Below are 9,161 nucleotides of genomic sequence, written 5' to 3'. Positions count from 1 at the left end.
CACACTTTTGCGTCTTCGATGTGAGCAGTCATTGAAGCTTGACACTCACAGTGAGACTGCTGAAGATCAGTCACTGCATCCTGTAGTTCCTGGAACTTTCCAATGTAGGCCGTCAGTGAAGCTGTTGGCCGTGGATGACTTTTCTTCTTTGGGCTGACACAGAGGGTACGTCTCCGGAGTTTGTGAAGCATTTGAGGACGTTCCATCTTTTGTCTTGTGAGGGGAGTAGAGGGGGTGTGGGATCCATCCTTCAATCCACAGGATAAAGGGGGGATTCTTTGTTCCTGTTGATCTTGCGGGTGAGGTTGTTCTTTATGTGGTGGTTGTGCGTCAGTGGCAGGTTGACTGGTAACTGCTTCAGGTGGTGCCATTTCTGGGGTAGCTTGACTTGCATCAGATGTGGGAGATGTCCCACTGTGATTTGAAGCGTGTTTGATGTTGATATGCGGGGTAGGGGGGAGGAGAATAAAACCTTCAGCTGGAGAAGTGTTCTCTGGATTAAAATGCACTGGAGAAACAGAACTATGGCCAGACATGCTTCTGTTAGGGGGTTCACTGTTCATTGGGGTCACTGTCATTACTGGGCACTCCGGGTGTACAACACCAGTCACACAGCTCATGAAGGTCACCGGGGCTTTCAGGAGGGACTGGGTCAGAGATGTCACATCACTGTTCACCATATAGGTTTTCACGATCTGATTGATGACCTCACACTCCTCTGTGTCCCATTGTGTACAGTCCTTGCCCTGACACAGGAGGGTACCCGCCCCTACACTGGATTTGAAAAACAAGGTCAAGGTCACACGTTTGGAATTGGGGTGGCTAGTGTACACGCGAATCACTGTTTTTGCCGGCGTTGACTGTGCTTCGGTTATCCATAATGAAGAGGAGGGCAGAGTGTGCTCTTGATCATCGTAGTCTGCGGATTCGATCTTTATCAAATCGTTTGCAATTGCGGAATATCGATATAGTATTGCATTGCGCCAGATGACAAGTTCTTTCTCATCACACCAAAATCTCTTCTGAATGCGATCAAGAGTGGGTTTCAGTTTCTTGGCTGTATCGGAGTCATGGGCCTGTGGTTGGATGACATTCATAATAGCACGGGATTTACCGATTCATCGGCCACATCAGGTAAAAACAACTCATTCACGCTGTTGTTGCAGGACTGGTCTCGGTTTAGAGTCGCTTACATTGTCCACAGGCAACTGAAATTTGAAGCTAGGAGTTTTTTTATGACTGATGTAGGCAAACACAGCATAGTTGCATGATCCCATTGTTAAATGTTAAGCGCCTGTACCATCAATTTCTAGAAGGAATATTTTTACACTCAAGATGATCGAAATATTGTTTATCAAATTATGACACAATTACAATTCGATCGGTGTTTCTACTTACATATTTCGTTTCAGGAAACAATCGCACAATCACAATCCAAGACGATATAACTGATACAGTCTTCTGCGTGGCGTAATTTGATAATTTTCAACAGAAGGGTGTGTGTGTGTGTGTCCTCTATGTGTTGATGTTTACAATCAGATACAAAAAGTATATATGTACTATATATAAGAAAATGTAATAATTTATTTAAGAAGAATTTTACATTGGAACCAAACCTGGTTGTTGCATCTTTCATTTACATTAGTGTTTATGTGTGAGAATCCTGTACATGCAATTGTGACAGTTCTTTTCTTCTCCACATCAGTGGCACAGCTTCATACCAATAAACTGTGCCTGATATAACTGCAGATGCAATCAGATTCCAACATTTTTCAGTTCCAAACAAAATGGTTTGAAAAGAAAGATAAGAAATTACAATTGAAATCAGACCATGAAGGATAAATCAATTATGGAAGCATGTATTTATGTTGAACCAACAGTTCTCCAATAGGAAGTAACACAAGTTACAATTGAAAACATCAAAACACACTGATATTATACAATGGTGTGTAAGTTAGCAAACAGTGTTATTAAAACACTGATATACATAATTACAAGTCATTTGGCAAACTCTGTAAGAACAAATTGCTGGGAAATGTTTATTTCATCTGAAGCTGAAACAAGACAGATAAGTATGACAGGTAGGGAAGTTAAAATGCTATCTGAAATCAGTTGCTTTCCAAACAGCAATCATACTGTTAATATTTGTGATTTGGATGAGAAAATAGTCACACTTAGCTGCAGTCTGCATTAATCCCATGATATTTGTATACAGTGAGCATGTGGATGAAGGAGAACATGAAGGAATGACTGTGTGTGTGTGTGTGTGTGTGTGTGTGTGTGTGTGTTCAGTAGTGTTTGTGTGACTGTGAGTGTTCAGTAGTATTTTTGTGTGTGGTGTGTGTGTGTGTGTGTGTGTGTGTGTGTGTGTGTGTGTGTTCAGTAGTGTTTGTGTGAGTGTTCAGTAGTATTTTTGGGTGTGGTGTGTGTGTGTGTGTGTGTGTGTGTGTGTGTGTGTGTGTGTGTGTGTGCTTGCACATAATGTGTGGGTGAAAATAAAGTAGAAGTGTGTATTGCTCTAAAAGATATTTGGAAAACCAGTCATCCTTACAATTTCAGGTTGTTGCATCTTTCATTTACATTAGTGTTGATGTGTGAGAATCCTGTACATTCAATTGTGACAGTTCTTTCCTTCTCCACATCAGTGGCACAGCTTCATACCAGTAAACTGTGCCTGATATAACTGCAGATGCAATCAGATTCCAACATTTTTCAGTTCCAAACTATGATTTGAAAAGGAAGAAAAGAAATTACAACTGCATTCAGACCATGAAGGAGAAATCAATTATGTAAGCATATATTTGTGTTGAACTATCAGTTCTCCAATATGAAGTAACACAAGTTAAACAAAACTGAAAACATCAAAACACACTGATACTAATCAACGGTGTGTAAATTATCAAACAGTGTTATAAAAAAAAAACCCCACTGATATACGTAATGACAAGTCATTTGGCAAACATTGTAAGAACTAACTGCTTGGAAATGTTTATTTCAGGTAAAGGTAGGGGGTTGAAAGTGAAATCAGGCAGGTAAGTCTTTGATTGCACTCAGACCTATTATGGATGATAAGCTATGTCAAAAGAGAATCAAATTAGAACAATGAGAGGAAGTGAAGTTAAAATGCTATCAGTTGTTTACCAAACACTAATCATACTGTTAATATTTGTTATTTGTATGAGAAAATAGTCACACTTAGCTACAGTCAGCATAAATCCCATAATATTTGTATTCTGTCCGCTTACAAACATTTTATTTAGGTTGCTGCCAACATTTGTAAATAGTATTGAGAAAATAGCTCCACATAATAAATAATGCTGCATTCAGTATTTGTTTCACTTGGGGGAAAATAAATTGAAAATCACACTAACCTGCAGTCAGTTTACCACGTGTATATATCTCACACTTTGTTTTACTCAGCTTAACATATGCTGTATGTCTGCTTATATATCTCACACTTTGTTTTACTCAGCTTAACATATGCTGTATGTCTGCTTACAAACAACTGATTGCTGTAGGGGATATATTGTAATATTGTAATATCTGGTCAGCCATGCACATTAACTAATATAGTTATAAAAAGCTATGTTAGAATAATATCAAAATAATTAATAATTATGATTGATAAGAAAGTTAACATGCTGTCTAAAATCAGTAGTTCACCAATATTTGATCATAAGTTCATGCTAATATTTGTGATTTCATGGGGAAATAGTCACACTTAGCTGCGGTCAGCATGATATTTGTATTCTGACTGTTTACAAACAACTGATTTAAGTTGCAACCAACATTTGTAATCAACATTGGTAAAATAGCACTATGGTTGCAATCAATATTTGTTTCAGTTGATTTGTTGGTTATCCCAGCACATTACTTCAGAATCAGTGAACTGTCAAAATTGCAGAACTCAAATATTTGATTTTACATATTCATGTATTATTATGTGTGTGTGTGTGTGTGTGTGTGTGTGTGTGTGTGTGTGTGTGTGTGTGTGTGTGTTTACTTGCACATGATGTGTGTGTGGAAATAAAGAAGTGTGTATCTCGTGATTGGTTGCTCCACAGGGAAATAGGACAAGTTCTATCGAGGATTTTGACGCGCGGCAGCAGCGATCTTGCTGCATGGCCGCGCGACTCTTGCTGCCTGAATACCTCGCACACGGGGCGCTGCACTTTTTTGCTGCTTGTCGCGTGAAACTTGCTGCTTCGACGCCCCGTGTGCGATGGGCATTACCGAATGCGAAAGCCGTTAACAGGGACTGCATGGAGACTTCTGAACCAAAAGCCGATTGGGTAAGTTTTATTTTCATATTTTCCAAATTTTATCATTTCGATAAACTTTCTCCAATGCGTGTTTGTGTGTTTGTTTGTGTGTGTGTGTGTGTGTGTGTGTGTGTGTGTGTGTGTGTGTGTGTGTGTGTCGATGGGTAGGTGGGTGCGTCTGTCTTTCTCTGAACAATAAAAGGAGACATGGTGATGTGAAATTAATCAAAGTAAATTTAATTTCGTTTAAAACCTCTCTCTCCCTCCCCCCGCCCCCATCCCCCATCATCTTGGTTGGTAGTAAAGAGTTACACAGCAAACGGAAGTTTCTGCACTTGTGTGAATGGCAGTTTCCCAATTACACTTCTGATGTTCGAGGCTGTGGCAGATGGGCTTCTACGACATATATATAGATGCAAAAAGTTGCATATATATATATATATATATCTCCACACACACACACACACACACACACACACACACACACACACACACACAATACATACACGTATGTATAACGGATTTGTGATGATTATGCTGGATGAATCTGATTTGCTGGACTCCTTGATTAACTGAATCTGATGACATTTGTGTTTGCCTAGGCTGAAAAGAAGTTATTGTGGACTGTGAAGTTGAAGAACCGACTGCTGCATCTGTGTGTGGGGCTGTAAAATGGTGAGTAATCACTTGTGTTCACATCCTGATTAACTGACATGTTTGTAACTACATTTTGGTGTGCTGCGGATATCTAACCTACATTTCAAGACACATTTGGTCCGTTTAGCATTTTTGTTGTTGTTGATTTTAAAAGCATATTTGTGTTCAGGGACTCAAAACCTTTCCAAGAAGATAGGCAAATAAATGTAAAAATGAACTATCGACGACTTCACGAATTATAAGTATGTTGTGACGTTTAGGTCCATTTTTGAACTCAACCCACTGTAAATCATTACAAGTGCTAAAGTTCATGTTTCTTCGTATTGTTTTCTGGATGGTACACCATACTACTTTTGCTTTAGTAGCTATCATTAAATAATGTGGTGGCTTTTGCTGTGAAATCTACATTTTGTATAGTTGTTCCAGTGGAATTCTCGTGATTCGTCCTGGTCACTCGGATATAAACATACGTAATTAGTGTTGGCCTGATGTCAGATTCATAATGAATTTACTGGACTGTAGAGTCACATAATTTTGATGATATAAAATGGATTGGTGTGCTTTCCCTAGGCTGTATATGGTGCAAGAGCTACTGGTTGCCTATATCATGGACCCTGAGCGTTGCCCGAAGCCAGACTCCGTTGATGTGAGGTCTGTGAGCTGTTGCTCCCATCCTGGAGTGGAGGCTGTTGGTCGTCGCGAGGACACCGTTTGTTTCTTCTTCTTCGTCGTCGTCAGGATGCTACCAGGCGTTACACTGTTGGTCGTCGCGAGGACACCATTTGTTTCTTCTTCTTCGTCGTCGTCGTTAGGATGCTACCAGGCGTTACCTTGTTGGTTGTCGCAAGGACACCGTTTGTTTCTTCGTCGTCGTCAGGATGCTACCAGGCGTTACACTGTTGGTCGTCGCATGGATGTCAACCCGCAAAGTTCAACAACCGAGCGGTAGCTCAAACGTGCGGCAAACTGTCTTTTGATCTTGACAACAGAACAACTGACCATGTCACAGGCGAAAGGATTGCGATCTATAGTGGCCATCGTTGCCGTGGTTGGGGGAATTTGTGCTGCAATGTATCTTATCATGGTGGCGCCCTACATCAATCCAGAGCCGTGGAGACAAAAGCAAAAGGTGGGAAGGGAAGGCATGGACAGAGAGAAGATCCGGCCAGGAGGCATGAAGGTGTGGACAGAACCTTTCAACAGAACAGAGGAGACACTGGAATAACTTTGGATGAGATATGCCTTTCTTCAACATCAGATTTTGTCATATGGAGTTAGACTGTGAAGACTGCAGTCAGCCATTAACTGTGGCTAATGAAGTCATTATTTGAGAGACTGAAAAGAGCTCTATGTTGTATTTTCAATGTTTGTGATTTGAGAGATTGAAATGAGCAGAAAACCTTGCCTGTATCAAAACATTTTCATGGAGTGCGTGTGAACAGCAAGTCTGAAATGAGCTGTGCATTGCAACTGTTCGGCTGTCTGAGAGTGATCTGAGAGATTGTTGTTGGTAAGGAAAAAAAAAAAAAAAAAAGAAAAAAGAAAAGAAAAAAGAATAAGCATAAGTTGTGCATGTATTATATTTAGGACACAATTTTGATGGTTGGGATTTGTTTGAAGTGAACTGTGAATTGTATTCCATCACAGAACTTGCTGTTTTGATGTGATTTGAGAGAAGGAAACTAGCTGCAGGTTTATAACAAAAATAATAATAATGTTAATGATATTAGTTATAACAATAATAATAGTCATGAAAATGATGATAATGGATGCTAATATATTAATGTATATAGTACTCTATCTAGAAAACTGCTATGGGTGGTTTACAAAACACATAATATTATAATAACACATTACATCAGTGTTACATTTCCGCACCAATACGTTTCTAGCAAACTGTTAACACACATAAACACACTGCATACATACATACAAGCATACATTCAATTATTCATATATACATACCCCCAGTCCCCTATCCACATCCCCCACAAGCATATTTGTATGCATAATAAATATATTCATTATGTGTATACATACATATATTACACACAGTCAGACATGTCACATGTACAGAGTATATAAATTGTTTGGATGGACCTTCCACAACGAAACTCATCGCTGAGCTGAGAGGTGTTTTGAGGCCAGGTTTAAAAGAGGTGAGGGAGTCTTTCTGAGGCTGTCTGTTCCATTTGTTTGAGATTTGAAAAGAAAAAACAAAATCGATTTTTGTCTGTAGGTCTCAGTTCTGACCAGAGGTATTCTAAGAATTTGAGTATCAGATGAAGAGAGAAGCTGGCGAGAGGGAGAAAAGATTTGGTGGAGTTCATAAAGACACTCTGATCCAGACCCACTGACTGCAGAAAAAGTCAGAGTGGATATCTTGTGTATATTTTTGGTTGTAGTGTATTGAACAAAATAAAAACATATGCGCCACGTGAAAAAAAAGAAGAAGAAGAAGAAGAAAAAACCCAAAAAACATCAACCGAGCGGTGACATCACAACTGGCCGTTTTCTTAAAAGGAGATGCCGAGGCCAGAAAAGATTGAGAATAAACATTAATTAATACAAACATAAATAACAATCAATCTCATGACACAAAACACACTTGAAGTTCAAATGTTAGATATCATACTTTATATAGACAAACATTTTCGGAGAAAATAACAGGGATGCAGTGAGCATGAGATACAAGGTGAAGGCAGACGGTATGCAGACAGACGTGTCCACGTTTATGTAACGGAGATGAATCTTCTGGTGATCAGTCCAGTATGTTTATCAGTTCTATAACCCTTGAATCTTGTGTAGGAAATCAAGTAAATTATGAAGGTATCCCTGAATCTTTTTTCACACCTCAGCCACATGAGAACACCACACGCACATGTTATGCACATACCACCACAGCAGCAAATACGATTGCTGTGCAGACTGTAAAGCCCTTGAAAACAATTCGCATGTACCGGAACATGTAGATGAGTCAAATGCTAAGAAGCGCGCTAAGTCATCCGTTTCGCCATCAGCATGCACTACGTTGGTAAGCAGTAAATATAAACCAACACTTTTTGATGATAAAGCTGAATGTAAAAGTGATATAATTATGTGATTATGTTTCTAATTCTTGTGTTGATAAATGTGGAACTTCTTATAGCATTAGCAGACATGCCAAAAGTGTGCCAAGAAATTCCAGTCACCATGGTGCTCAAACAGAAATCGTGCCTGATGTTAAATGTATATGGAATCAAAAGCAAATTGTTAAATCCTGATTTCTGTGACTTCATTACTTCCTACAATGTGGCTTCTATCACACCGAGAAAGTAAACTTGATGATCATGACTCCGTGATGTGCATGGTTTTGTAGCTTTTTATATAGAGAAATAGGTCAAAATTTAGAAGGAAGTCTGGTGGTATTATTATTTTGCTGATCAGAGAACACTTACTGAAATATCTGCGTGTGACTGAGTGGAAAGACAGAGAGAAGAGTGTTGATGCTTCGGTGCTGTGTCATTACGGTTTTGTTTATCGTGAATTGTGTCATGATGTATTAATAATTCAATGAAAAATGAATGAAGATTTTCAGGGAAAGGAGGTGCTATTTTGGGTGTGTTTATATTCCACCAGGAAATTTTTATTTCTTTGAATGTATTTACCTCGATGGAAAATTCAATTATATTGTTAAACTCTGACTGTGTGTGTTTGCCTGGCGATTCTAATGCCAGAACTGGTTCACTGACTGATTTTGTTGAATATGCTTTTGAAGAAGAAAATGACCATGTATTACAGTATGATTCAGTATTATCAGAACTATTAAGTAGATGAGTTTGAAGATAACCATGTGAATCATTCTGGCGATGCCCTGTTGTCACTTTGAGCTAGCCTTGACATCTGGATCAACCAATTTCACTTGAACAAGACCAGTGATCCCCCCCCCCTCCTTACCCCCTCTCCCAACACACACAACCTGGTTACAGTTCAGTTTGTAAAAGTTATCGAGTAAGAAACGCAACTCACGTCAGCAAAGTATTAATAGCATAATTTTATTTGTACTATCACTTTAGAAAAGAGGTAAAAAACAACAATTATTCGAAAATGCCAGGACAAATATTCAAGTAAAATGTCCTTAATTCAAATCTAATCTTAATTAATTAAAATCCTTTCACAGCCAGTCAGTTTAGAGTGCAATACTCCCTGGCACCAGAAGCACACAGACACAGACACACACACACACACAGACACACACAGACA

The sequence above is a fragment of the Babylonia areolata genome, chromosome 25, assembly GCF_041734735.1.
Source record: "Babylonia areolata isolate BAREFJ2019XMU chromosome 25, ASM4173473v1, whole genome shotgun sequence".
In the NCBI taxonomy this organism is placed as follows: Eukaryota; Metazoa; Mollusca; class Gastropoda; order Neogastropoda; family Buccinidae; genus Babylonia; species Babylonia areolata.
The sequence above is the reverse complement of the archived record's forward strand: the minus strand, read 5'-3'. Positions refer to the sequence as shown.